General features: G+C 39.9%; 1 pseudogene; it reads right to left on the bottom strand.

The window, feature by feature from the left end:
* Window positions 1–23,136: 23,136 nt before the first annotated feature.
* LOC111175946 (spermatogenesis-associated protein 2 pseudogene) lies at window positions 23,137–25,570 on the bottom strand (annotated as a pseudogene).
* Between the last annotated feature and the right edge of the window lie 2,377 nt (window positions 25,571–27,947).

The raw sequence follows: 27,947 nt of genomic DNA, 5'->3' as shown, positions 1-27,947 counted from the left end.
TTTATATAGAATGGAGGAACTCATTTCCTGATACTATGGCCATGATGGAGATGGTAGGGAATGGTAGTTAACAGCACGGGTTTGGGATTCAGACTAATCTAAGTTTGAATCTTGACTCTGACACATACCACTTAGATGACTTTCTAGCAAGTATCCCAGGGATCATTTTCCTCGTTAGTAGTAGCTATGGCTACCTCATGGGGTTATGACCAGAATTAAATGAAGTGAAACTAGTATAGTCCTTAGCTCAGTGTCCAGCACAAGTGCTCAGTCATTATTAACTACTGTTAGATATGAGGAAGAAATTAAGTTATTCCTATAGTTTGAAGGTCTTTTGTCCCTGGGTGAGTATGGCCAAGTTAGACTGAATTTGGTTAGAAATGTACCAAAACCAGCCCAGGAGAGCTAGCCTCAATGTTGCTGGTAAAGAACTATGAAGTTGTAGGTCTAAGAAGCAAGATAGCAGAGGAAGTTCCCTGGGCTGAATTTGCATTTAAGCTAGGAATTAAAAGCAGTTTCAGAACTAGAGAGAATTGACAGTTGGGTTCTACACTGGGGAATTTGCAAAAAGAAACCTCCCTTTTGTGTTTGGTCATTATCCTACCTGTCAAGCAGTAAACAACTGCTCTACTCAACCCAGTTTTAGATACCATAGACAAAGTCATCAATAGTTCTTGTTAGTTTTTATAGGTTAAGCACTGAGAACATTTGATATTATCTCTCAATTCTCTTTCTCTTTTTTAGCTTTTAGAGGATTAAGAGAGAAAGGGTGTGTGTGTGTAAACAGGCTGGGGTGGGGGTGTGTGGCAGCTTTTAAGCAACCAGAAACTGAAACACAAATCTAGTTGATAATTTTAAATATCCTCCCCGCCAAAAAAAAAAACCCAAAAAACTTTAAAAGTGTATTGAAAAAATGTTTCATTATATTGTATTCTAATTAAGACAGTGATTTACATGTTGATGACCAGGTGGGTACCCAGAAATTTAAAAACCCTTGTGGTACATTTTAAATGGTTTAAATCTATGTATATTTAAATTCTCAATATTAGTCAGTGTAATTTTAATTCCACTTAGAATATGGTGAGGGAAGAGACAAAGTAAATATATAAGTAATAACACATCTAATTAAAATATCTTTTCTCTACTAATGGCATATTTTTGACATAGATATGATACTAGATTTGAAGTTGTTCCTTAATGTGTCTATAGGAGGAAAAGTATACATTTTAAAGATCTGTATAGAATCCCTAGAGTGATTTGGTTTCTAAAGCACATTTATATCTCATTTACTTATTTTCTCCTATACCCTAATGCTTCAAAATGCACATCTTCTGACTCCAAATTGTGTCACTCAAGTGCCAGATTCGAAAAGGAACAAGCAGCTCATGCAGCTCAATAACAAAAAAACAAACAACCCAATCCAAAAATGGGCAGAAGACCTAAATAGACATTTCTCCAAAGAAGATATACCGATTGCCAACAAACACATGAAAGAATGCTCAACATCATTAATCATTAGAGAAATGCAAATCAAAACTACAATGAGGTATCATCTCACACTGGTCAGAATGGCCATCATCAAAAAATCTACAAACAATAAATGCTGGAGAGGGTGTGGAGAAAAGGGAACCCTCTTGCACTGCTGGTGGGAATGGGAATTGGTACAGCCACTATGGAGAACAGTATGGAGGTTCCTTAAAAAACTACAAATAGAACTACCATATGACCCAGCAATCCCACTACTGGGCATATACCCTGAGAAAACCATAATTCAAAAAGAGTCATGTACCAAAATGTTCATTGCAGCTCTATTTACAATAGCCCGGAGATGGAAAAACCTAAGTGTCCATCATCGGATGAATGGATAAAGGAGACGTGGCACATATATACAATGGAATATTACTCAGCCATAAAAAGAAACGAAATTGAGCTATTTGTAATGGGGTGGATAGACCTAGAGTCTGTCATACAGAGTGAAGTAAGTCAGAAAGAGAAAGACAAATACCGTATGCTAACACACATATATGGAATTTAAGAAAAAAAATGTCATGAAGAACCTATGGGTAAGACAGGAATAAAGACACAGACCTCCTAGAGAATGGACTTGAGGATATAGGGAGGGGGAAGGGTAAGCTGTGACAAAGTGAGAAAGTGGCATGGACATATATACACTACCAAACGTAAGGTAGATAGCTAGTGGGAAGCAGCCGCATAGCACAGGGAGATCAGCTCGGTGCTTTGTGACCGCCTGGAGGGGTGGGATAGGGAGGGTGGGAGGGAGGCAGACGCAAGAGGGAAGACATATGGAACATATGTATATGTATAACTGATTCACTTTGTTATAAAGCAGAAACTAACACACCATTGTAAAGCAATTATACTCCAATAGAGATGTTAAAAATAATAATAATAAAAAAAAATAAAGGAACAATGAATCATTCAATGTTAAAGAAACCTTGAAGTGAAATGTTCTGTCTTATTTTCACGTTTCTATATCCTGGTTTCACTAGAGAAAATGCCAGGAAAATAAAAAAGTAGAAATGAAAATGTCCTTATTTTCTTTTTTTTCTTAAATCTTTGTTCCTTGGGCTCTATCATACACTACTTGTAAGAAAAGTGCATCCACATTCAAAATAGATCTTCATGTTTAATATGGTGATGGAGAATTCTGTTTTCCTAAGACACTTATGATTTTTTTCAAACATTAAGCTCTTAGCAAATATGCTAAATGACAATGCAAATTCATTTATTTTGTTATCAGAATTTTTGTTTCTTGAATGGAGCAAACAAAAAGTTTAGCCAAATTGATTTTATTTTGATAAACTAATACCTGTAGATGAATTGCCTTTCTCAAATTTCCAGACTTAGGAACAGTTGGATCAACATATTTATAATGTTAGAAGAAACCACTGGCTTTGGCTTTGGCAAAACAAGTAAAGTTGAAAAACTAAAATTATAGACTCAAATTTCACAGAATTACAAAACTTTTCATCAGGAATTTTGCCACCCAGGAAGCACTAATTAAAGATCATTATAAGGACAGACAGCAAATGCACAAAATTATGCTAAAAAAAGATGTGGTAGGAACACCACTGAGAAAGCAACCTCAGAGATGAACTAATTAGAACTATGGAAAGTGATAGGGATTTTTTAAATTATAACATTATTGTCAGATAAATGAGACAAAGAGTCATTCATTACATTTTTTTTAATACATTCTGAACTTCAACTTACCTTTTCTGTTTGAGCTAATACAAAAATAAAATGTGGCAGAAGAATAAATAATACAATTTGGAAGGTATAATTTTTTTTTTTTTTTCCGGTACGTGGGCCTCTCACTGTTGTGGCCTCTCCCATTGCCGAGCACAGGTTCCGGACACTCAGGCTCAGCGGCCATGGCTCATGGGCCCAGCCGCTCCGCGGCATGTGGGATCTTCCCAGACCGGGGCACGAACCCGTGTCCCCTGCATCGGCAGGCGGACTCACAACCACTGCACCACCAGGGAAGCCCAGAAGGTATAATTTTTTAAAAGATTTTTCTTAAAAGTAGATTTTTTTCTTACTTTACATTGCATTTTTAAATTACATTACAACTTTTGCCAGGTAAAAATTTTTTTAAATACTATTTTCACATTCCCATCACTTTGTCTCTCTCTACTCCTATTGGTCATTCTCTGTTTCTCTCTTCTCTCTCCTCTCTCCAGCCACTTTCTGCTTCATTTCAAAATCTATTTAAGGCAGATATTTTTAATAAAGTGAATTAGTCATTGACATGACCAAATATATAAAAATAAAAATTTAATGGTTAACAGTCCTATTATCAACAGTAATGTAAGTAATGTCCAACTGGAAAATAAATGGTAAAGTTGTACGGTTCGATCGCTCTACTTGACTTTTTAGCCACTATTTGCTTTATTCTGAAATTTAGCCATTATATAGGTCATCTTGTATATTAATTTTGCTCTATACTACTAATAAGACATTAAGAGAAGATGATTCTGAAGAAAGATCCTTTTAAACTGTGCAAGTTCCTTAAATTTATAAGTAGAGTCTCTCTCAGTGGCTACTCGAGGCAATAATATGAGCCATTTCTGTCGTCTTACTCTTCTTCATCTTCCCTTTTAATCTTTAATGACTTTTGTTTCATTATATTTCTTTGGCTGAAATTTCTGTCTTAAGTATCTTAATTTGTTCCTAAGGACCCCTCAATTTTAATTTGCTTGGGTCTTATTAAATAATAAGTGTTTTGTAGTACTGAATAGAAAATATTTTAGAGACCCAGCACCCTCAGAAACAAAGTCTTCTTAAAACTTGCTTAGACAAGTGACAATGCCTTAAAATTTAGCACAACTTCATTCTCAGGAACAGGACATAATATTCAAAAGAGGTTGATTAAGCTCCACTTCATAAATTATAGAGAGTTGGTCAAAGAACAGGACTATTAAATAATAGAAGATTTCACTAGAATTTTTGTCACTGATGTCTCATCAAATAACTTTGGTCAATACCCAGTTTGGTAATCATTTTGAAGATATTTAATCAATTGCTTTCAGTCTCCTTATTCAAAACTCCAAGGTTTTTTTGATGTTAGCTTGCCATTACTTATCTCCAAACTAGCAGTGTTATACTTTTGTTTCTTATCTGAAAGTTGTCTTTTTCACCATATAGCCATATTCAGTGCTTCATATTAAGATTAAAGGAGTTAATATTAATTGAGTCCCTGCTATATGCCTGGCGCTAACTAGTTACTTTTAAAATGGTATAAAATTAAATAGTAAAAATCAGAACTCTACTTTCAGCATTGAAATCATGAAGGAGTTAGGTCACTCCCTTAAGCAGAAAACAGGTATAAAATGGATTGAAATTATTCAAAATAATCACTTCAAGAACTGAAAATGACCAAAGGCAGGCAACAAGTTGAGAGGTGTTTATTCATGAAAAATGGTTGTTTCATTGGCTAAGAAGGGTGAATTTGTGGTCTTTCCACGCTAGATTGTTCCCATCTCCAACTCAGAGGATGAAAACTACAGCCTCACTTGCCAGAGGTAGAAATTTGGTTCAAAGCCAAAGCACAGCAACTAGAAACCAAAAAAGAGTTTGGGACCAAGGTAATCATAGAAAAGCTGAGATAAGCTCTACACACATCCCTGGGTGACTTCTAAACTATTCATGCAAGCCTTGGAGAAACAGGAAAATTTGTTGCATCTTAAATGTATTCCTCAATCCACAGCTCAGGAGTGCAGAGGATAAAATATAAAAAAGCTTTTGGTGTCTGAGAATAGCCTCTGTCTAAATCATTGGCTGACTGCTGAACTACACAGGCACAAAGTAGACCCCTAGGGACAAAGGCTAAAAAAAAGTGAGCAGAGACAGCAGTGGATACACACCACAGAAGTGAAGGATTTTACATTTGGAGATCAGGAAAGTTAACTGACTAGTAAAACAAACAAATAAAAACAGCAACTGTCACAAGAACAAAATAGAATTGAGTCACTACAATGTATTATCTGGTGTCTAGCTTTCAACCAAAAATTACTACATAAGCAGATAAATTAATAATTGTAACTCATAATCAGGAAAAAAAAGTCACATATGTTGGATAAAATAGACAAATACTTCAAAGCAATCACTATAAATATGTCCCCCAAATTAAAAAAAACATATGTCCAAGGAATTAAAGGAAATGTGCTAATAATAAGCAGTAAATAGGGATCTCAAGAGAAATTAAAAGAATATAAAAGAACCAAGTAGGAATTCTAAAGCTGAAAAATGCAATAACTAAAAGTAAAAGTTCACTAGATGAATTTAATAGCAGCATTGAGATGACAGAAAAAAAATTATTTGTGAACTTGAAAATGCACCAGAAGAAATTATTCAATTTGAAGAGTGGAAAAGGATTAAAGGAAAAAGAAGTCATCTAAAATAGAAGTTAAATCTTTCAGAAGATCACTAAAACTGAGAAATCTTTGGCTAGAATAAATATTTATCTAGCTAAATCTTTAGCTAGAAGAAGAAGAAATGAATGAACTACACCTTACCAATATTGAGAATGAAAAAGAGGATATCAATACAAAGACTTCAGATAGTAAAAAGATAAGGGAATATTATAAACACTCCATGCCAAAAATCCTTTCACTTTATGTGAAATAAGTTCCTTTAAATACAACATTACAAATATTAACTCAAGAAAAATAGAAAAAATGAGGACTACTATATCAATTAAATAAATAAAATTGGTTATTTAAAACCTTCTCCCTGAAAATAAAGGTCCAGATAGTTTCACTGGTAAATTCTATTATTTAAGGGAGAAATTATGCCAATCCTGACCAAATTTCTACAAAAATAAGGAAGAAATCTTTGTGAATTTGTGTTATAAGGCTAATATTACACTGACAACCAAGCCAGGCAAAGGCATCATATGAAAACTACAGACTGATATCTTTCATAAACATAGATGTAAATATCCTTAACAAAATATTAGCAAATAAAATCCATCAATATATGAAAAAGATAATGCATTATGATCTAAAAGGTTGATCCCAGGAATGCAAGTTCATTTCAAATTAAAAATCAATCAATGTAATCTATCACATCAAAAGATACTTTTCTATGAATTACTTTCTCCCCTGACACATACTTCATTTCGTTTTCGGTCTTCTATGTAATTCTGCTTATTCTTATTTTATATATGAGGAATCAGAGATCAAAAAGCGTTCAATAACTGGCCAAACTTTACATATCATATAAAGGAAACAAGAATTTTAGCTCAGGTCTGCCTTATCTTAAATTATTCTTTCTACCGTGGACTCTATCTTCCACTGATGACCTACAATAATACGAAAAATCTACACGGACAGATAAGAGGGTCTTGAGAGTTTTTTTTTGATAAATTGCTTGTGTTCCCTCCAGTAGTACCTTTGCCAACATCCTTTATATTCTGGGTAATAAACACTTAATCCAAAGCAGTATGTTCCATGCTGTTGGACCCATAATAACTGCTCTACTTCCCTTGCATAGCACCAGATGCCCAGACTCCAGTCTCAGTAATAGTTTTGTAACCTATGAATATGAAACATTAGATACATAAAAGTTCCCCATGTTCCATTTGGTTAAAAAAAGACTGTCACCCTATCTGTGGTCCAAGGAAAAATGAACATACAAATGGCTTGAGTCCTGCTTCAGAGGATGCTTTCTTTATTCCACAAATAAAATCTTCAAGGCAGCTCCAGTGAGCTTGTACATGTAATTAAAACCCATAACTTGAGAAAATAAAATGTCCTTTTATATATAAATACCCATGAATACTCTTGCACTGAATCTATAAGATCTTTTGAAGTATTAAATAGAAGTATCATGAACAACAACAAGAAAAATTCACAACATGAGAGCATTTGGGACATGAGAGTAAACCTTGTGGGAAATCCAGATTAAAGATATTCTTTAGAAATGCTTTCAAAAGCACTTTTTAAAAAAAAATACCAATACCAAAATGTATGAAATTCTTTAATATTTAAAAAAGTTATTAACACCAAGCCTTCAGATTTAGACATCCACACTCTAAACAACATCACTCCTTTCTCTAGGACACATTTCAAGTCTTGTTCTCACTTTCCCAGATTCTACATGGACTTTCAAACTCTCTTCTGTAAATATCATTATGTAGTTAATATCTAGAAATATAGAAGAATATAACTATCATGTCTGTCTGTTTATAAGAACAGGCCCATCTATTTATATAATATCATAACACACACATATATGTGCATATATATATACACACACATACATATATACAGGCAATTTCATTATTTTCTTTATTGGTATTTTCTGTTGTTCAATATTTCTGTTCCTGGGTTTCTATACTGGCATTCTAGGACTTTTTCCTTCCTCCTTATTGAATAGCTTATGGTTATGCCTAGAAAAGATGCCCGTATATAGATCTAAGAGTGATGAAGGTGAGCATATTGGAATGAGATGTAAAGGAAGACTTTCTATAGGTTATTATGTCTCGAATCTGAGAATTAATGTCTAAATTGTGGTTGGAAATACAGTTGGATTCTTAAGAACCATGAATTGCTGGTTAAAAATATGAGTTCTCTGGGCTTCCCTGGTGGCGCAGTGGTTGAGAGTCCACCGGCCGATGCAGGGGACATGGGTTCGTGCCCCGGTCCGGGAAGATCCCACATGCCGCGGAGCGGCTGGGCCCGTGAGCCATGGCCGCTGAGCCTGCGCGTACGGAGCCTGTGCTCCGCAATGGGAGAGCCCACAACAGTGAGAGGCCCGCGTACCGCAAAAAAAAAAAAAAAAAAAAAAGAGTTATCTGCCTCCATCAATGAGTGCATTCCAAGAGGAACCTACATTTTTAACAAGTATTCCTAATGATTTGGATATATATAGCATGATACTCTTTGGCACCAAACTATAATTTGGAGAAGGGTTCAGATTTTTATAGAGGTTAGACTTTCCTTAGGTGTTTTTAGAGGGACTATAATTGCTGGCCATGAGGCAGTGACTCAACAAAAGATATGGTCTTGTGGAAGGTAACTGTCAGGATATACGAACTTCTAGAAATAAATCTCAGAGGGACAGTTTAGTATTATTTAGTCTATAAATTACCAAAGGAGGTACAACTATTGGAATTCTGCTTTCATATCCAAGCAAGGCTTCCCTGGGGAAAAAAACTACCCTCACGTGCTTACACACATTCCCCTCAACTAATAATGGTACTCTGCAGGCAATCCACCCTCCGAAAACTTCTCCAAAAGCCCAGTACATTCACACAACTATTTTAAAGCCCAGCTTAAGAATTACCTGTTAAAGCCTTCTTTAAACATAGTAGAGTGGTTAATTCCTGTATTGTGATGTCTTAAATTGAAAATTACAGGAGTCCAAACTCAAATGGTTCAGACAATGAAGGTAGGAAAGGTACCAAGCAAATCAAAATAAGAGGCAGACAGTAAAAGAAAAAGTATTATCTGGCTTCCTTGACTTTATATTTTCTATGGCCAAACAGAAAAAGGAAGATAATTTCTGAGGAAAATTGACCATACTTTTTATTTATAATACATTCACAGAAATGTGGAATTGAACATTTGCATTTATTTACACCAGCTTCTATCATTCCTTCCTTTAGTCATCATCATCTCTCTGGTATTACTCTCATCTCACAGCAATGATTCCCCCTCCATTCATTTTTGCTAGCTAATGTTAATGTGTGACTTGAGATACTAAGCAGGTTCTCTGTATACTGCATGGCTCCAAATCTGTTGTGAATAAAGAGAGGATGGAAGTGCATGGGCCAAATGTGTGGGTCAAATTGGCTCATCTCAAGAGTGCAATGGTTTCCCATTCAGTTAGTGGTCATATTGAGTCTAGCAGTTACCAGATCCTCAGGTGCCATATCATACGAATGCAAAAAGCATCCATCTGGTCTGAAACATGTCGTCATATTTCATATAAGCCATTCCTTTCTATTTTGCAAATATTCCAATAAAGGTGTCAGATTTAGTTACGGAAATCAAGTATAAGCATATATCATCAATGCAAATATAAAATCAAATCAGTGTTAGGTCTTCAATACGTTAAACCCCTGTCGAGTCTAATTACGGCTCCTTTAAACTGGAGAACACTCGGTGTTGCTAGAAAGGTAGCAGGGATCTTGCTGCAGACATTGCAATTCCCAAGGACGAAGAGCTGATATTTTTGTCAGTGTTGTATGTAATGGTAGCATCTGCTTCTTAAGCAAATCCATTCGGTTATTTAAGACCTTCTTTAATAATTAGACCCATTTAATCATTCAAAACTATTACAGCTATGCATTTTAATATGAGCTAAGCAGAATAATAGAAATGACTACCCAAGTGACTACTACTTTGGTTCTACTGGTCTGCCCTTCAAATATATCAAAGCCAAGGACTAAATTTTAGTTTAATTACTTTTGAAAGACTTCTTGGTGCTACAGTCTCATTCTTGATCACTGGGAGTCTTAAACTTCCTCTACTCATTTTGACTAATTCCAATCTTGGCACAAGTGATGTTTAATTTTCTCTCGTTCGTTCTTTTTTTTTTTTTTTTTAACCAATTTACTGGTTTAGCACAGGTTCTCTTATTGGTGATGAGTTGATGCTGGAAACTTCCGGCTTACAAAAGCCAATTGTTTAAAATTTAGGATTTATTCAGCCATTTTTAAAACCAGAGGTAGCTGAAATTGGCTAAGGTGAGAGTATTTACACCACAGAAATTGGCAAGCACTGCAAATCAGAACTCTTTTTTTCCAGAGAACTGGTTTACCAGCACATTCATAACTGTAATAGAGAAATGTGATGCCAGCCACATCATGTTATCTTCTTTTTTTTTTTTTTTTTGTGGTACGCGGGCCTCTCACTGTTGTGGCCTCTTCCGTTGCGGAGCACAGGCTCAGTGGCCATGGCTCACGGGCCCAGCTGCTCCGCAGCATGTGGGATCCTCCCAGACCGGGGCACGAACCTGTGTTCCCTGCATCGGCAGGCAGACTCTCAATCACTGCGCCACCAGGGAAGCCCATGTTATCTTCTAATCTTTAGGAAGCTTCCCACTGGCAGTTTCTACTGACAGAAATTTCTGTAGGCTCTTCTTTAAGACCTGGATGACAAATTCTGTTTTATATGATGTTATCTCCTCCTCTCCAAAGTTTCAGATATTTGTACTACCACAGTGGTACCTCAAGTACAATCAATATTTAAACAGCATGACAACCTATGTGATGTTCTAGTATGAAAAAATGTTTGGAGTGTATGACTGTAAATAACTAGATGAACCAAATTCTCTTTTGCTACACCATAAGAAGAGTATTGCATTAGTAGGAGGAAAAGAATGTGACTGAAACTGAGCCAAACAGACAAATGGAGAACAAAGTGACATCATGATGGATCACCTCTTAAGAGAGCAAAAAAAGAAAAAAAGTTTTATTTCTATAAAGAGACACTAAAATCTGCTTCTCAGCTTCCTTGGATTCAAAACCAATTTCTAACACATGATATCACAAGACCTGCTGTCATCTCTGAGATTCCCTTCTCCATTAATGCCATCTGTATCCCTACTATCAACCCTCAGGACTTTAGTTCACTTTTATGAGTATTTCTTCCTTGCAACTGAAAGGCCTAATTAACAACAAAAAAAAGACTATTCATAATCTATAAACTATACTGGGTGTACATTACAAATTACCCAATAAGGGTAATAGATAACAGACCTTTTCTTCTAAAATTCCAGAAGCTAGGCACTGATTCTGTAGCCTTCCCAACTCTACCACCAGTGGCTGGGTATCCTGCCTGTTAACCCAATTCCTTGGGTAACCCAGAACTACATCTTTCAATGATATAAATCTCTAACACATAGTCTGAAATATCCTATGCCAATTGGCTTTTCCCCATGACCCCCACTGATCATTTGCTCCATGCCTGAATTTTAAGATTCTTTAGAAATCCTAAAACATCTTTAACATCCAGGCATGTACTTCATAAGGTTCAGGAAATTATTTGCAAAATGTTACATAAATGCTGAATGCAAACATTTTAAGGAAAAAGTTTCAAAAGGTTCTCAGGATTCATGACCCTGTTAAAAGTTTATGAGTGACTGCCATATATTCTATATTGTTCTCAGATTTTGTTTTCATTAGGGTAAAGCTAACATCTTTAACAAACAGTGTCAGCCAATAGGAGATTATTTATTGTTCGTGTAAAAATATGGGGCAAGTAAATAGGTGGCCAGAAAAGTCTTTTTTAATGACATCATCCAAAGATACAAACTGATGGAAGCTTTGCCATCTTCAGGATATGTCTTTTAAAGTTTTCCCGTAATTATCTCTATTCCAATCAGTCATAATGAGAATAAGTAAGGAGGAGTTCATATGAAAGATTATAAACCAAGACTGTTAGAGGTGCATATTATTTCCATACCACAGTCTAGAACGCAGTCATATGCCATGTGGGTTTTGAGGGACACCTAATTCCTAACCTAGCTTAAGTAAGTCTATTTGTGCTTTCCCTTAACTTTTAAACTTTTTTTAAAAATATATTTTTTTAATTTATTTATTTTTGTCTGCTTTGGGTCTTTGCTGCTGCGCATGGGCCTTCTCCAGTTGCAGCGTGTGGTGGCTACTCTTCGTTGGTGTGCACAGGCTTCTCATTGTAGTGTCTTCTCTTGTTGTGGAGCACAGGCTCTAGGTATGCAGGCTTCAGTAGTTGTGGCACACGGGCTCAGTAGTTATGGCTCGCGGGCTCTAGAACACAGGCTCAGTAGTTGTGGCGCACGGGCTTAGTTGCTCCACGGCACGCGGGATCTTCCTGGACCAGGGCTTGAACCTGTGTTCCCTGCGCTGGCAGGTGGATTCTTAACCACTGCACCACCATGGAAGCCCTCCCTTAACTTTTACATTTTGATGATTTACCTAGTTTAATATCTTCTAAATGGAATCAATTCACTGTATCCTCTACAATAAAAGATCTCTTGACCTTGGATAATGTTTCCTTGTTCAGACTTTGTCAAATTATGTTGACATGCTTCAATTTCGAATCTAGTCACTCCTCAGTCTCCCCTCACAGTCACATGAAACTCCTGTAAAAGATGTATTAGCACCTTATTTGGGGTAACTAGTTCTACTTAACTCAAATTCTGGTTAATATTCATTTTAGGCCTGTAAAACAATATTTACAGCCTTACTAAATTTGAATTGTAGATATTCCTAAATAAGGTATTAATGATTAGATAATTATGAAGACAAGACATGCCTCATCTTCACACATGACTCACTGGTATTTCATATACAGAACAATAATGCATTCTCACCCTTCTTTACCCTACTCAAGAAAGTATGCAACAACCCTTTCACCCAAACAACATCCATATTCATTAGCTGCTCAGAGTGTGGGCACATATGATAAGACTTGAAGGCAATCTCACCACAGAAGTCAGAAAACGGAATTAAAGAGAAAAAAACTAATGAGTATGGGGTTCAAAAAAAGTTTCTCTTTAATGTGCATCAAGCAGTTTTGTGTAATGCAAGTAACTGCAGGAATCTGCTATTTAGCAGTGATGGGTCATGCACAAACCGGGCTTCTCCTGATCCCCTGATGGGCTAGCAGCATGTGCTCAGTACCAGTCATCTGCCAACATGTGAAGGATGCTAACAGATTTCTCTATAATGAGCTCAGCGGACGGGAGTGCTAGTTAAAGGAGAAGGTCAAAGATTCATGTTTGTTTAGTTTCATCCAGCATGTCCCTGTCTTCCTCGGATGTGCAGAAGTTAGCTTTATCTTGTTTGCTACTGTTTCATGCTAAATTAGCCAACCTGTCAAATGGGATCAAGGTAAAAAGGTTGCAGCAGCTAAAAAATTACAAAAAGTAGATAGAACAATATACAGAAAACTGTACCATCTACATACATTAGCACAAGTCCTCATTTTTCAGTCTTTAATGAAGTTAGGATGAGCCTTAAAGATATAGTACTCTGAGAAAGTGAACATTATATTAAAAATAAAATATTCCCCAAAGGCATAACTCTAGTGTCCAGCCTAAAAGCACATCATGCCCTTAAGTGCATCATTATTTTTCACCAGTAAATAAATGTGAGGTGAGCTCACGAACACGTCCAAAGTGGCAACATTTTTGTTGAACTGAAAGATAGCTCAGCCAAGATTCAAAAACGAAAAGATGCAATAGTAAAAATCTGAATGAATATATCATGTCAGGTTCAGTTCTGTTAAGTCTTCGTCTAACACATTCTTATTCCAATTATTAATGACCTACCTCAAATAAACTTTCTCAGCAGCCCTGCCCCCATCACTGCATGTACCAAAAAAAAAACTTCCTAAAAATGTCACTGCAGAGTTCCCCTCTCCTGATATTCCTCCATTTTGCTCCTATATTATATATGGCTTCTTCTATAACAGTCAGAGTCTCAGCAGACACAGACTAGTACTCAAATGACACAAGAGACCTAACAATACATTTGCAAAGATGTGGGAAAGGTTAATGAAACCAGAAATAGATGATGAGGATGCAAAGATTAGTCACAGTGAGGCATCACTAGCACCCAAAGGCACAGAATAGCAAGGAGGGCAGAGAACTTTACTGTAACATTGAGAGCTTGCGATGGAAAGGGGTTGTCCTACAAGAACTGTAGTTATGGAGGAAACACGCATCACCAGAAAGCACAGTCCAGATATGGAGGGAGTAGAAAAGAAAAGCCCTGACTTCTCTCTTCCCACTTTCCAGTCTTCTACTGGTGACTCACTTTGGCCAAGCCCAACTGTGAGGCAGAAGGCAAGATGACGCAGAGCCCAGGGAGAACCTCTGAGTGAGGAAGTAGGGCAGACGGGGAAGGGAGTGGGTGAATTTAGGGAGGAGAGTAGCAAACTGAATAACCTCATGGCAGATCTTCCTTGTGGGATCCTTGAGATCAAACTGTGTTTTCTTTTCATTGGATGCTCAGTATTTAGCAGCATCTAGTGCACAGTATTTGCTCAACAACCACTGAACAAATAACCAGCTGAGCTTGACACGATAAACATTTTTATGTCAATGACAATTATGTTACTCCACTATATCACTGTGACCCAGGCTAACTTGTTCAACTTCTAGGTCCATCTGTCAGAAAAGATGGACCACTCATGAGACCTTGAGCCTTAGGCTCATGCCATCTTACAGCCTAGCCCTGAGCTGATCCACATTCTCTTCAAGGCAGCTCCCTGATTTTTAATGTTAAAGTATCCAACAGCTCTTACAAACAAGGCCAGGCTACCTTCATATAATTCTCAGCATTCCGTATGATGCCTGTGGTAGAGAGAATAGAATATCTGTGATTCATCATCATGCACTGAAAACTATTCTCTAAACAACAACTGGTATTGCTTACATAATACAGAATCAGTCATCACTTCTCTCACCCTAAAAAAGAAATCCTTACTGTACAGTTACTCCATAACTATGTGATAGGTAAGGGGACACAAAACCCTCTTTCATCTCTTCGCTTTTTCTTCAATGGTGTCATGATTCTTGTAATTGAATCAATTGTCTTTTGGAGGCTGAACCACATACTGGTTCAATTTTTCAAATTGTGAGCCATTAGCAGACAGTGAAATCAATTGGGTTGACCATGACTAGCATTCCTTAACGAGAAAGTATAGGATAGGACCAAAATGAATAGAACAAAAGAGACAAAACAGAATGTACTGCAGATAACAAGGTAGCCGTGGTCATTATGAACTATGTGTTTGTGTGTATACATGTATTTTGTATGATAAAAAGATGTTCGAAAGCCAGTGTACTACATGAATGTTCTTTTTAAAAGTATCAATAGCACAAAAGGGTCATTTCTGACCCATCCTTCTAAAATGGAAGGCTCAATAACATATCTTGTTTGTATCCTCTTTTTAGATATTCACATTCAGTATATACATAATTCTTTGATTAATAAGAATGAAAAGGAGCTCTTCCTTATAATTAACCTAAACCTTCCTCCTGCAAATGAACACTGTTCTTATGGTACCACTATCAGTGTATAAGGATTTTCCATATAATTCCCTTTTATGTTGAAGACAGTTTTTAAGTCTTCAGTTTTGTGGCCTTATTCTCTTTAAACGTTAGGATAAGTTTTGTTTCCTACCTCAGTTTTGTGTTCTGCTTTCTTCTCCCTCAAGTACAGTTCTGCTAAGCAAGATAGAAAGAAATAGAAATAATTTCTCATAGACTAGGGAAGAGGACTTTGTCACAAAGAGGAGGCTAACCTTCCTGCCCAAAGTCCATCTTTCCTTCTCTAGAAGATTGTGATCTCAAGATCACTGGTTGCAACCACTGGTAATATAGAGATTTATATGTAGAAATTTATATGCTTAAAAAAAATAAAAGCATTAAAATTTATATTTGTCTTTCTAGATAAATGGGCAATTTACTCAGTTTTCTAAACTATGAAGTTGAATATCATAATACCTCACAGTTAATTAATTAATATAAATTGCTTAGTATCATATCTAGCTCAGAAGAGGTACTAACAAATAAATGGTATCAATCATTGACAGAATCCTCAGTACATTTAGATTTGAAATACTTTCAGTACTAATACGTGGGGTCTAACTCATTTTAAGTCATTATCTTCAGATTAAATCAGAGGTGTAGATTCGATAATCATCTTGTAAAAATTATCTCTCTGATCATAACTTCTACTTTTCCTTAAGCCAAGGATTCACCCTGGGGTCCATGAGTATGGGGGCTATGAGAATGTACCTCTCTGATCTGCAGCCACAGGGAGTATAATAGACTTATAGCCCCAGCTGCTACCCTGTGACATCCATTATTTTCTCACTGAAGATAAATTAGAGTGATCGATCAAGATGGCAAAATAGGAAGACTTGGACCTCACCTCCCCCGACAAACACACGAAAAATACATCTACATGTGGAAAATTTTCACTGAAAACTAATTGGCAACTGGCAGAAGGACTCCTGTACAACCAAGACTGTAAGAAATATCCACACAGAATCAGGTAGGGAGGGAAGAGAAGCAATCAGGTCAGAACCTGTGCCCCTAGGAGGGGACTCAGAGGAAAAAGGAGATAACACAGGTGGAGATCTGCCCTGGGGAGTGAATGGTTCAGGCCACATATTGGGTGCCCTAGTTCTGGGTTCTGACAAAGGGAAGAGGAGCCCCCTTGGCTGGCTGGAGGGCCAGTGGGACCAACAGGAAAACTGAAAAGCCTTGACTTCACGTGTGAGGAGCACACATGCACTGGCCTGCTCCCAAAGCAGGGCAGAGAGGGCAGATTGAAAGCAGCTTGAGAGGCTGCCTGGTTTCCCACTACTGTCTCAGTGCATGCCCCAGCCTGAGCCGGGTGAACATTCCAGCCCTGCTTACATCACATTGCAGCTCCACAGTGGAGCTAGGGCTGCCACAAGCAAGGAAAATGCTTGGCTGTGAAATAAACAGGCAGCCAAGACCCAAAGTGGTGTCTGAGTGGGATGGGGACAGCCACTTCTGGCACTTACACAGGCAGCACATTGGAAATGGTCCCGATCTCTGTCAGCAACCGGACCACCACAGCCCATACCCCAATACACATTGAGAGCATGCACAGGCCCTGTCTGCCCAGCAGCTTGACTCAACATCAGGGTGGGGGTGGCAGAAACGGAGGGGAGTGATAGCTGTGAGGGACAAAGGATACTCCGGCCCCAAGCTGAGTTTAAGTAGGACAGGGGCAGCCATTACTGGTGCTGACACAGACAGCTCATCAGAAGCAGCCCAGACCTCTGTCTGGGGCTGGCCTGCCACAGCCCATGCCCCATCATAAGCAGACAGCCTGCATGGACCCCTCTTGTTCCAGCACTATTCCCCTCTGGGGCAAGGGTGTTGATGCAGAGAGAGGGGAGAACACACACTTAAAAGGAACAGAGCCAGCTCAGACCCAATCCTCTGGGCTTATGCTCCAGGAACTGGAGATACTACACCATCTCCAATAGGGTAGCAAGAGCCACTGAGCAGAGGGGAAACCCTGCCTTACACTTGGCTCCAGCCCTAGCCCCTCCATCTCCAGCCCCACCTTCTACCAAGGTGGTAGCGGACAGCACACCCTGGGGAAAGAAGGGACTTGTGTTCACATCAAATCCAGCTCTCCTGCCAAAGTGACTGAGTACACACAGACTGCATAGGGATGCTGCCACATAAGGACAAACCTTCAGGATGACAATAGGTAACTGTTTCACCTAAATTTAAAGAGACAGAGAAATTAAGTAAAATGAGAAGACAGAAGAACTGGACTCAACTGAAACATCAAGAGAAAACCACTGGAAAAAAAATAAAATGTAACAGAAATAGACAATTTACCAGATAAATAATTTGAAGCAAAAGTAATAACAACTCTAAATGAATTAGGAAAAAGAATAGATGAACAAAGTGAGAATTTTAATAAGAAACTAGTAAACATTTTTTTATAAGTCAGAACTGAAGAATACAATAATTGAAATGAAAGACACACTAAAAAGAATGAATAGCAGAATAAGTGATACAGAAGAACGCATAAATGATCTGGAAGACAGAATAATGGAAATCACCCAAAGAGAACAGCAAAAAGGAAAACAAATATAAAAATATGAGAACAGTTTAAGAGACCTGTCAGATAACATTAAGCATACCAACATTTGCATGATAGGTGTCCCAAAAGGAGAACAGAAAGAGAAAATGGTCCAAAATGTATTTGATGAAATAATGGCTGAAAATGTCCCAAACCTAAAGAAAGAAAGAAATACATAAGTACAGGAAGCACAGAAGGGAGTGGCATAATATATTCAAAGAGCTGAAAGGAGAAAATATGCAAACTAGGATACTCTACCCAATACAATTTTAGAATTGCAAAATGTGTTAGGTTGCCTTTTCATTTTGTTGATACTTTACTTTGCTGTACAGAAGATTTTTAGTTTGGTGTAGCCCCTGTAACAGTATCATTAGCTAAAACCACCACACTGTACATTAGGTCCCCAGAACTTGTTTATCTGGAAGTTTGTACCCTTTGACCAATATTGATGATTTATATTTTAAATCATCTTCTTAGAGTCTTTGATCTTCCCTTTTGAATAAAACAGGTAATTTTTCCTCTCTTCCCATCCACTCTACTTAAGCAGAGTTTGGGCTCTTGTGATTGTTTGTAAACCCAACCAATATTTAGCTCCTTTAGATTCTGTGATCAAAGTCCTGAGATTCCATGTTAATCTCTTTTATCTACAAACAGACGCTTGTTATTTTGTCTCCAGTTGCTGTGAGAACTTTACTATAGGTGGTATTACACTTTCCATCAGGCCTGGTTTGGGTGTCCCATCTCCCAGATTTAATCACACTACTACAGTTGGGTTAACCTGACACAATTGTTTCTTTCTTTAAAATGCGTTCTGTCCCATTTCCTAAGGAAAGTGCCTTTTAGTTTCCAACTATGCTTCTAACCTTGATGTAAGGCCTTGACTCCCCGTAAATGGTTAAAAAGCTATTTCAATCCCTTAGGTCAAATGAATATATGCATATAGTTTCTGGAGGTGTTCTTCCTGCAAGTTAGTCTCCACCAACCCCTAGCTCTAACATACACAGTGTGTAGAGAAAACAAATAGAAATCATCTTTCAGTTCAAGAAAGTAGCCTCAACAACAAGTACAAAACTCTCATTTTGATAGCTATGTTAAGCCTACTCACTTCTCCCACCTGGCCCCCACATTGTGATATGACAGGGGAAAAGCAGTTTTATAGATCCCTGGTTATAAGTTTATTTTCTTAAAATAAATACAACAGTGAGTTATTACCAGCAAATGCCCGAAGGATGAGATCAGTAGAGAAAAAAAGTGACACGCTTATTATTCGCAATGATGAACTCAAATGTGACAGCAACAGTAAATCCAGTTTCTACCTTTGCTGAAGGAAAAGGACTCCCAGAAGTAACAACTACCAAATGATCATGCTCCAGAAAGGTTGATGACTTAGGTTTATTTTCCTATTATGATGTAACACAAACGTTTAGGAAAGACTGATTTATGCCTTTGTGATGAAAGATTGATTTATTTCCTGCCCCAGTAAAACATTAAGTGGGGCAGCAAACATAAGATAGCTAACATTACTTCACACACTGCAGTTACTCATATAATATTAGATTATCTTTCCTTATTTTTTCCCTTTCTTCTGTCTACTCTTTCTGAAATAAATTCAAGGTCATAAACTCCATAAGGGTAGGGACCTTGTCTGACTTAGTTCATCGATGTGTCTCCAATGCAAAGGTTCATACAGTTATTAGTTAAGGAAATTGGACCAGTCATCTTTATTGAGTGTCTGCTCTTTGGCCTTGTGCTAAGCCTGGATGCAGTGACAACCGTAATAAGTTAGACAGTGTTCTTGATTATAAAGAGTATACAACATAGTGGTAGAAATAGAGATATACAAGTGTAGCAAGGCAATATAACTATCGTAATAGAGGGAAACTATAGTACCCAAAAAAACTGAGATTTTGCTGTTGACATAAGAAGATATTGAATGCAGAAATCCCTATGAAATACGGAAAAATGTTCACTTGAACTTAAAGACCAGTATAAAACATTAACTGCTTTGTTATTCTTGTTGAACATCTGTGTATGAGGGACAAAAAGAGAGATAAATCATTCTGATTATCGTGTTTTCTTATCTGAGAGTAGAAGTATTTTTTGAACATCAGTCCAAAGAATATCAAGGCCAAAAAACTAAAATGAGAAGAGTCACAGAAAAGAGCAAGACAGGGACAAAAAGGGATGCAGAGAAACTGAGAAGCCCAGTGTGAAATGCTGGCTTAAGTGGACAAGAGCAGGGATCTTCACGCTTTAAGTGCTCATTACCAGATGACAAGGGATATTGGCTTGTCTTGGATCAATAAATGAAATAAAACATCACTGAGTAAGTGATGTTAAAAAGGATCATAATGATATTTCACACCAAATTTCAGCTTTTGCAAAAACAGAAAAAAATTGAAGAGAGAGGACATTATGCCTTGTATCAGTCTTCAATAACCTGCATATATTAGTCTCTCAATAAATGGTTGTTACGTGAATGAATACAAGTAGATGAAACATGATAAAAGAGACAATTAATGTGAGGTTACAGCTTTCCCACCTAAACTGAAGGATGATAACACAGAGTCAGAAGATAAGCATGGATTTTGAAAAAATACAGGTCTTAGTTTGAAACTTGAATTCACCTTTTATTACTAGTGTAACCTTGGAAAATTTCTTTCTAGCTTTTGAGACTGTTTTATTTTTTTCTTTCTTTTTTTTTGCGGTACACGGGCCTCTCACTGTTGTGGCTTCTCCCATTGCAGAGCACAGGCTCCGGACGCACAGGCTCAGCAGCCATGGCTCACGGGCCCAGCCGCTCCGCGGCATGTGGGATCTTCCTGGACCCGGGCACGAACCCGTGTCCCCTGCATTGGCAGGCAGACTCTCAACCACTGCGCCACCAGGGAAGCCCCGACTCAGTTTTCTTATCTGCAAAATATGGATGGTAGAGTAACTAACTCATCGGATTAAGTGAAATAATATATAAAGCCTTTGTAAGTGTTTTACACATATTCATTAACTAAATATTGAATATTTTTTCATGCTATAATTTTTCAATTTATTTTAGCTGCCTCAAAACCTCCAATTAGGAAATAAAAGTTTGAAGGAACAAGTAAGAAAGTGAGAGCACCTGGAATATGATTTGGAAATAATCTAAAATGATATGAAAAGACTTTTTCATATAGTAATGAAGAGTACGGGGCAGGAATTAAAGGTAACATGCTCCCCTGCAATTTTTTTTTTATAGATTTATTTATTTTTATTTATTTATTTTTGGCTGTGTTGGGTCTTTGTTGCTCCGCGTGGCCTTTCTCTAGTTGCAGCGAGTGGGGGCTACTCTTCATTGCAGTGCATGGGCTTCTCATTGCGGTGGTTTCTCTTGTTGCGGAGCACAGGCTCTAGGCACGCAAGCTCCAGTAGTTGTGGCTCGCGGGCTCTAGAGTGCAGGCTCAGTAGTTGTGGCGCATGGGCTTAGTTGCTCTGCGGCATGTGGGATCTTTCTGGACCAGAGCTTGAAACTGTGTCCCCTGCATTGGCAGGCAGATTCTTTTTTTTTATTTATTTTTTTTAACAATGGAAGACACTTTATTTATTTTTTTTTAAATCATCTCTCAACATTTCAACTCTTGGTAGAAATCAAATGCAATAACATCTGCTTTTTTTTTTTTTGCGGTACGCGGGCCTCTCACTGCTGGGGCCTCTCCCACTGCGGAGCACAGGCTCCGGACGCGCAGGCTCAGCGGCCCAGCCGCTCCGCGGCACGTGGGATCTTCCCAGACCGGGGCACGAACCCATGTCCCCTGCATCGGCAGGCGGACTCTCAACCACTGTGCCACCAGGGAAGCCCCACATCTGCTTTTTTAAATTAGCGTGTATTTATCTCAGTCACAGCAACCTCATACAATAAGATACACAACGAGGAGGAGCATGGTCACAGCATTTCCTATTCCAGTCCACGAACACAGTATTTCCGTGATGATACACACACTGGCCTTTCTCTTCCAGGACAAGTTAGTTATTCCTACTTTTGTCTGCTGTGTAAGTTACATGGCATCACGGTTGGTTAAAAGAGTTAGTGTAGTGCTAGAGCAGTCTGGAAATGGAAAACTAGAAAACTCAGGACTGGGACAGGCATGGCCACTTCTGAAACGTGAAAAGGAAGAACATCAGAGATGAATGCCCCAGAATGGGTGGGTCTTATTAATAAAGTTGGTTGAAATTCAGCTTTATATACACATTGAATATCTACACGTGATCTACTAGATATATAGACAAAAAGCCATAGAAGATTTTGAAAACCTTAAAATCACGCAACTGAGTTGGAAGAACATCAGCAAATTCACAGTGGCCTCAGGATTCAGCCAGATTTAAATTTGCTCAAGAGTTGAATACCTCCTTCTATCAGAAAACCCACTGCATGTAAATTCCTACAACGTTCTGTACATCACAAACACTATGGCTAAAATATACTGTTAGTTCACAAGGAAGCAGTTTTATTTTCAAATTCTTGCCCCACTCCTGCTCTGCACCCCAAAAGGAAATCCGGGGTCAGCAATTCACATGAGGAGTTTAAGAGGCCTTTGGGTTTAGAAGCGCTGAGGCTCGGCTAAGAATATCAGGACACATCTGTCTGATGGGCGCACGCTGGCTCCTGCCCACTTTTAGTGCAAAAAGGTCACAAATGTTGTAGAGGAATCCTGGGAAACAGATGAAGGACGAGAAGAGGACTGAGAAGAGGGTGGTGGGAATCCCAAACGATTTTCCTTCTGAATTGAGACTCAGGAAGTTTGGAGTGCAAGGTTCACGCTCAGCAAGCGGCAAAGACCAGTCTGGAGATCCACAGGGTGAGGTTCCTGAATTGTCACTAGGTTGTCACAGTCTGCAGGCGCACAGACCTCTCGGCCCGGACTAACCCCCTAAGTGCACACTGGAGGTAGGTGTTAGAAATGTATTGTAGGGAAGACAGTGGCCCTCCACCAACTCAGGGGACATAGTCTCTGTTCCTCCTCTGCCCCTGCAATCTCCACTCTACCCTCGGGCTGTGGCGAGTGGAGGATACAAGGTGGAAGGGCATGAGCCCCTCCCTTGGAAGACTAAAGAACCCGGGGCATTTTTATAAATAGCTACATCGTTAATGTTTTAACCACTTTGAAAGATACAGCAAGTTGAATATTTATTTAAAAATAAATCTCAAAAATATCTATTTACAGTAAAGTTAGAGAGGCATGTGAAAACAGAAAGGGGGGAAAAGTCAGTCCCAGTGCGGAAGGTCCACCCTTCAGAGTGCTAGAGCCAACTTCACAAACCCCAAGGCTGAACTGAGCTGTGGAGGCAATAGGATAACATTAAGTGAATCCTGGACTCGGGTCACCTTCGATACGTGGAGAGGCAGGGAAGTTGGGTGGGGGGCTGCCTCCGGGGATCCTTGTGTGTGGGAAAGGGTGGTGGAGGGATGAGCCAGTGGATGAGACCCGGTGTGGCAGGAGGGCTCATTTCACAAGCCAACAGGCCTCTAGCTCACCACTCCAGGTGGGCGTTTGGAGGGGACCTGGAGGGCCCTTCCCAGTCCTAGTTGGCTTTGCCATGGGAGCAGTCGGCATGGCAAGAGTCCCAGAGATAGAAATCCTCTTTGAGAGACAAAAACAAAAGAACGGAACAGGGAGTGATTAGCAAAAATGAATCTGAATGCAAGTGCCACAGTCTCTCTTGCCAGGTGGCAAAGCAGCCATCAGCTGACATATCTGAGTCGATACAGGAACTCCCACGTGGGGCAGCCGGCCACACGACCCCCCCCCCCGCCCCCACAACCACGTGGTCAAGTGCAGGCCTCTGCTTCTGAGATCAACGCATTAACATTTCTTCCCCATGAAACCAGAAAGGTCAGTGGTGTAGCCCTTGTAGCAGGGAGGTGCAAGGTCGAGTCTATCTGTACACAAGATGGGAGAACTGGGCAGACTTGTAGTTCAGCTGGTTGTTGGGCATGAACTTGTGCAGCTCGCTCTTTTTGCAGCAGGGGTCGTAATGGTAGGTGCTGAGGCAGGCGTCGCAGGAGGCTTTCGAACACCGCGTGCAGGTGTTGGCGGCCCCCGGGCGGTCACAGAAGCCACAGCGGGAGGCAGCTGCAGGGGAGGGCTTGGATTTCGAATGGAGGTGCGGCGGCTGGTCGAGGCCCTGCGTCTGGCTTGCATACTTCTCCCGCAGAGATGACCCATAGGCCAGGCTGTCGTGGGCGGAGGCCTTGCTGGGGAAGCAGCCGGGCTTGGAGGCCGGGGAGCAGGCGAGAGGGAGGAGCTGCAGGACAGACCGCAGTTTTGGCACTTGGAGAGGGCGGACTCTTTGTCGGGGGGCGAGCGCTTGTGGTAGGTGGGGTGGGTGTCATTTCTGACCAGCCAGACATCTGGCTGCAGGGCATCCTGCCTCCGGTACGTGGCCCTGGGCTCCGAGTCTGTGTACAGATCCACATTCTCCTGAGCGGAGAAGTACGTGCCACGCAGCAAGCCAAGGCCATTGTTGGGGGAGGGGGATGGCAGGTCATCCGGGCTGCCGTGGGGGGGAGCCGGACATGGTCAGGAGCGAGGGGAACGGGCGGATGATCTTGTCCTTGAGGTTGTCTCCCAAGTCTGCTGCCACAGGCTCCTTCTGCAAGCTCAACGAGGTCTTCAGGGGCGGCTTCCGGCTCTCCCAGTAATTGTCATAGGTGTCCACCGACCTTGAGGGTTTGGTCACATGGGGCTTGTAGTAGTCCTTGGCTGCCCGCTCGCTGGCCAACTTCTGGAGCACTAAGCGGGCCATGGAGGTTGTCAGGTGCTCCCGGCCCTCGGCCCGCCGCCGTAGGGCATCTAAGCAGCCTCGCACGTCCTCCGCGCTGCTCCTGCGCTGGCTCACCACGTCCAGCTCAGAGTAGCCTTTGTCCTTGACTTGGGAGTGGATTTCCAGCATCTGTTCACACTCCACCTTGGCCAGAAAGAGTTCAAAGGAGACCATCTTCACTTGGAGGGTCTCTACCAGCTCTTTGAGCTTGTACGCAGTCCCCAACTTGAGCACATAGCCCATGTAATTCAGGATGGCTCGGATGTCCTCTTCCAGTAATGTGGACTTGACGCAAAAAACAAAGGGGCCCGTGTAGGTCTTGATGCTTCTGAATTCCTTCTTCCACGGGTAGAGGAAAAGGTTGACACCCACCGTTTCGAGCACACTGAAGGCACAGTGCAGAGCCCGCAGACTGGAGGAGCTCAGTGAGCGCAGAGAGCTCTCCACCACCTCATAGAACTGGATCAGCCGGAATCGATAGAAGGTATCCACCTTGTACAGGCTGAGCAGGGTCGAGGCTGCCACCCGCAGGGACTCATCACTGCCAGGCTGCTGCTTGCTGGGGGTGGTGTCCACTTTGCCTTCATGGAACTGCACGTACTTCCGAAATAAGTCATCCTTATATTTTGCATCCATTGAACTGGGTTTCCCCATCCGATCCGATCCAAGGACAGGGGCTACTTTATTTCTTCCATGGCTTCTGAGATAGAGGCAGGGACATTGCTAAAAGCATTGATATGTCGCCTGCCTGGACCAGCAGAGTGCTCCTGGCACTGCCGCCGAGGACGCCCTGGCCGAGGGGACCAAGAAGGAGTCACGGCCGCCGCCGAAACCGGGCCCGGCTGGGCTCTCGCAGCTCTGGCCGGCTGCAGGGTACAGAGACCAGTAGCCCGGGGCCGCGGCGACCCGGAAACACTCAACCAGGAAGTGATGTCTCTCGGAGGCGGGTCCAAAGGGAGGCCCAGCCGCGGCTACGCCCTGGGCTGGCCTCTGGCGGCGGAGGAAGAAGCGGAAGGCAGAAGAGTGAGCAGAGAGGCCGTGGAGTCCCGCTTTGGGGCCTAAAGGCCCACTCGCAGGCAGATTCTCAACCACTGTGCCACCAGGGAAGCCCTGCTTCCCTGCAATTTGATGGAATTCACTTTACATTATGTAGATGCCAACTGAAGCACCTTAATCAAATCATCCCAAACAAAGTGTCTGTAGCTTGACTTTTGTGTCATCCAAACTGGTCTTCAGGGGCCCTTCTAACCAAATAAACTAAGCCAAAAGCTACTTCTGTCTTTTTTTTTTTTTTTTTCAGGACTCACAAAGATACAGTCAACACACAGTCAGCAACTAATTGATTGTGGCCTTTGGGAAGTCACATGGCTTGATGTTCAGAATCCCCAGCTGCTTCTCAAGGTCAAGCATGCCTTACTTAAATGAGATATTTATTCTCGAGGACACGCTGCCAGTCCTAAAATTTTCTTGAGGACCTAAGGAGAGCATTTCACTTGAGGACATTTTCATTGGGGGAACTTTATGGTTGCCTGTGTACTCTGTCAAAAAAAATCACCTGAAGGTGGTCTTAATTTACCTTATTACTGAAAGGAAAATGTGCTGAGATAAAACTACTGCAGGATAAGTAGGCTTTTAGGCACCTTCTAGTATGTAATATTGAAAAATAATATGTTTTTCTGAAGGGACTGGTAAGAACATGTGGAGAGGAAGTTTTATTCAGGAATTGCACATTTTAAAAAAGCAAAGTTTTCTTCTCAGAGAAGAGTCCCTTGATAAATACTATACTTCAATAGTAGCAATTTCTGCTGAGTTTCTATAAACGTTATCATATCTATATGTTTACATCTATCATTTTAATAATATTCACATGTTGCTTTTAATTGTACTTTATTCCATTTTTTCTCTTAATAAAATTTCAAATCCATTGAGTACATATGGATTGATTCTTAGAGTTCATATGACAAAGATTTATTAAGCACCTACTATATACAGGAAGTACCTATATTATTCTAGAAGACAGCAGGATATAATAATAGAAAGTATTTACTTTAAAGGCCAGTGACTTGAATTTAAACTCAGCTTTTACAGTTACAGTCTTATGACCTGTGGCCATCTGACTTCAGTTCTCCGAGTCTCAGTTTCCTCATATGTATAACAGTACTAATGAAGCCTTATGGACAAAACTGCTTGGAGAGTTCAATAAAATAATTTTCAGAGACCAAACATTTCCTAATATATAATACATATGCAATAAATGTAAGCCCCTCCCCAAGCCTTATATGTCAGGTGCTGGAAAGCTACATGATATATGTGTCATACACACAGGGGCAGGGATAACTATGACATTTATAACTCAAATCTGTGCTAACATACTAATCATTCTAAAGACAGTCCTGCTTTACACAGACTCCTTGATTATACCAAGCAGCAAGCATTAAATGAGTCCTGATATTTCCAGAGCTGCATTATATCTCATTTGAGATACTTCCTAAAAAAGTGTAAGAAATCTTGGCACTAGCAAATCTAAATATATTCATAGATTTGTCTTCAGCTTGTCATATGCATTCTCTTAAATATAAGGCACTTTATAGTTTATAAATGAGCACAGTAATTCACACACCCCGGGGTGGTTTTGATTTGCTTGCATTTAAAAAGGAACACTCTATCAAATGATGGGGTTTATCCTTTTAATAATTAGGAAGAGTTCTATTAAATTCCACCAAGGCCACTCTTTCAACTTTAAGGTTGCAATCTCTATTCAGAAGAAAGACTTTAATTACCTCTTTAACCCCTCTCAATTCCACTATGATTTATAATGATTGTCATTTGCCTCCTTCTGGGCCAGGCATCCACAGCTCCGCATGCTCTCTCTCCTGTCTTAACTGCCTTCTCAAAATTGAAACTTCATTAACACCTTACTCATAACTTGTTTCTCAGAGTCCTTCTGGTGAAAGGAACATCCATTTGACACCCTGAAGATTCAGGAGGACTATGCTAATTTGCATAGCAGTTTGCACAGTTTTTGTTACATTAGTTTAAGGATTAGAATTTA

Source organism: Delphinapterus leucas, chromosome 2 (assembly GCF_059928025.1).
Source record: "Delphinapterus leucas isolate spDelLeu-1000000601 "Yukka" chromosome 2, BTC_Dleu_Yukka2, whole genome shotgun sequence".
NCBI lineage: Eukaryota > Metazoa > Chordata > Mammalia > Artiodactyla > Monodontidae > Delphinapterus > Delphinapterus leucas.
This window is presented reverse-complemented; position numbering and strand designations above follow the sequence as displayed.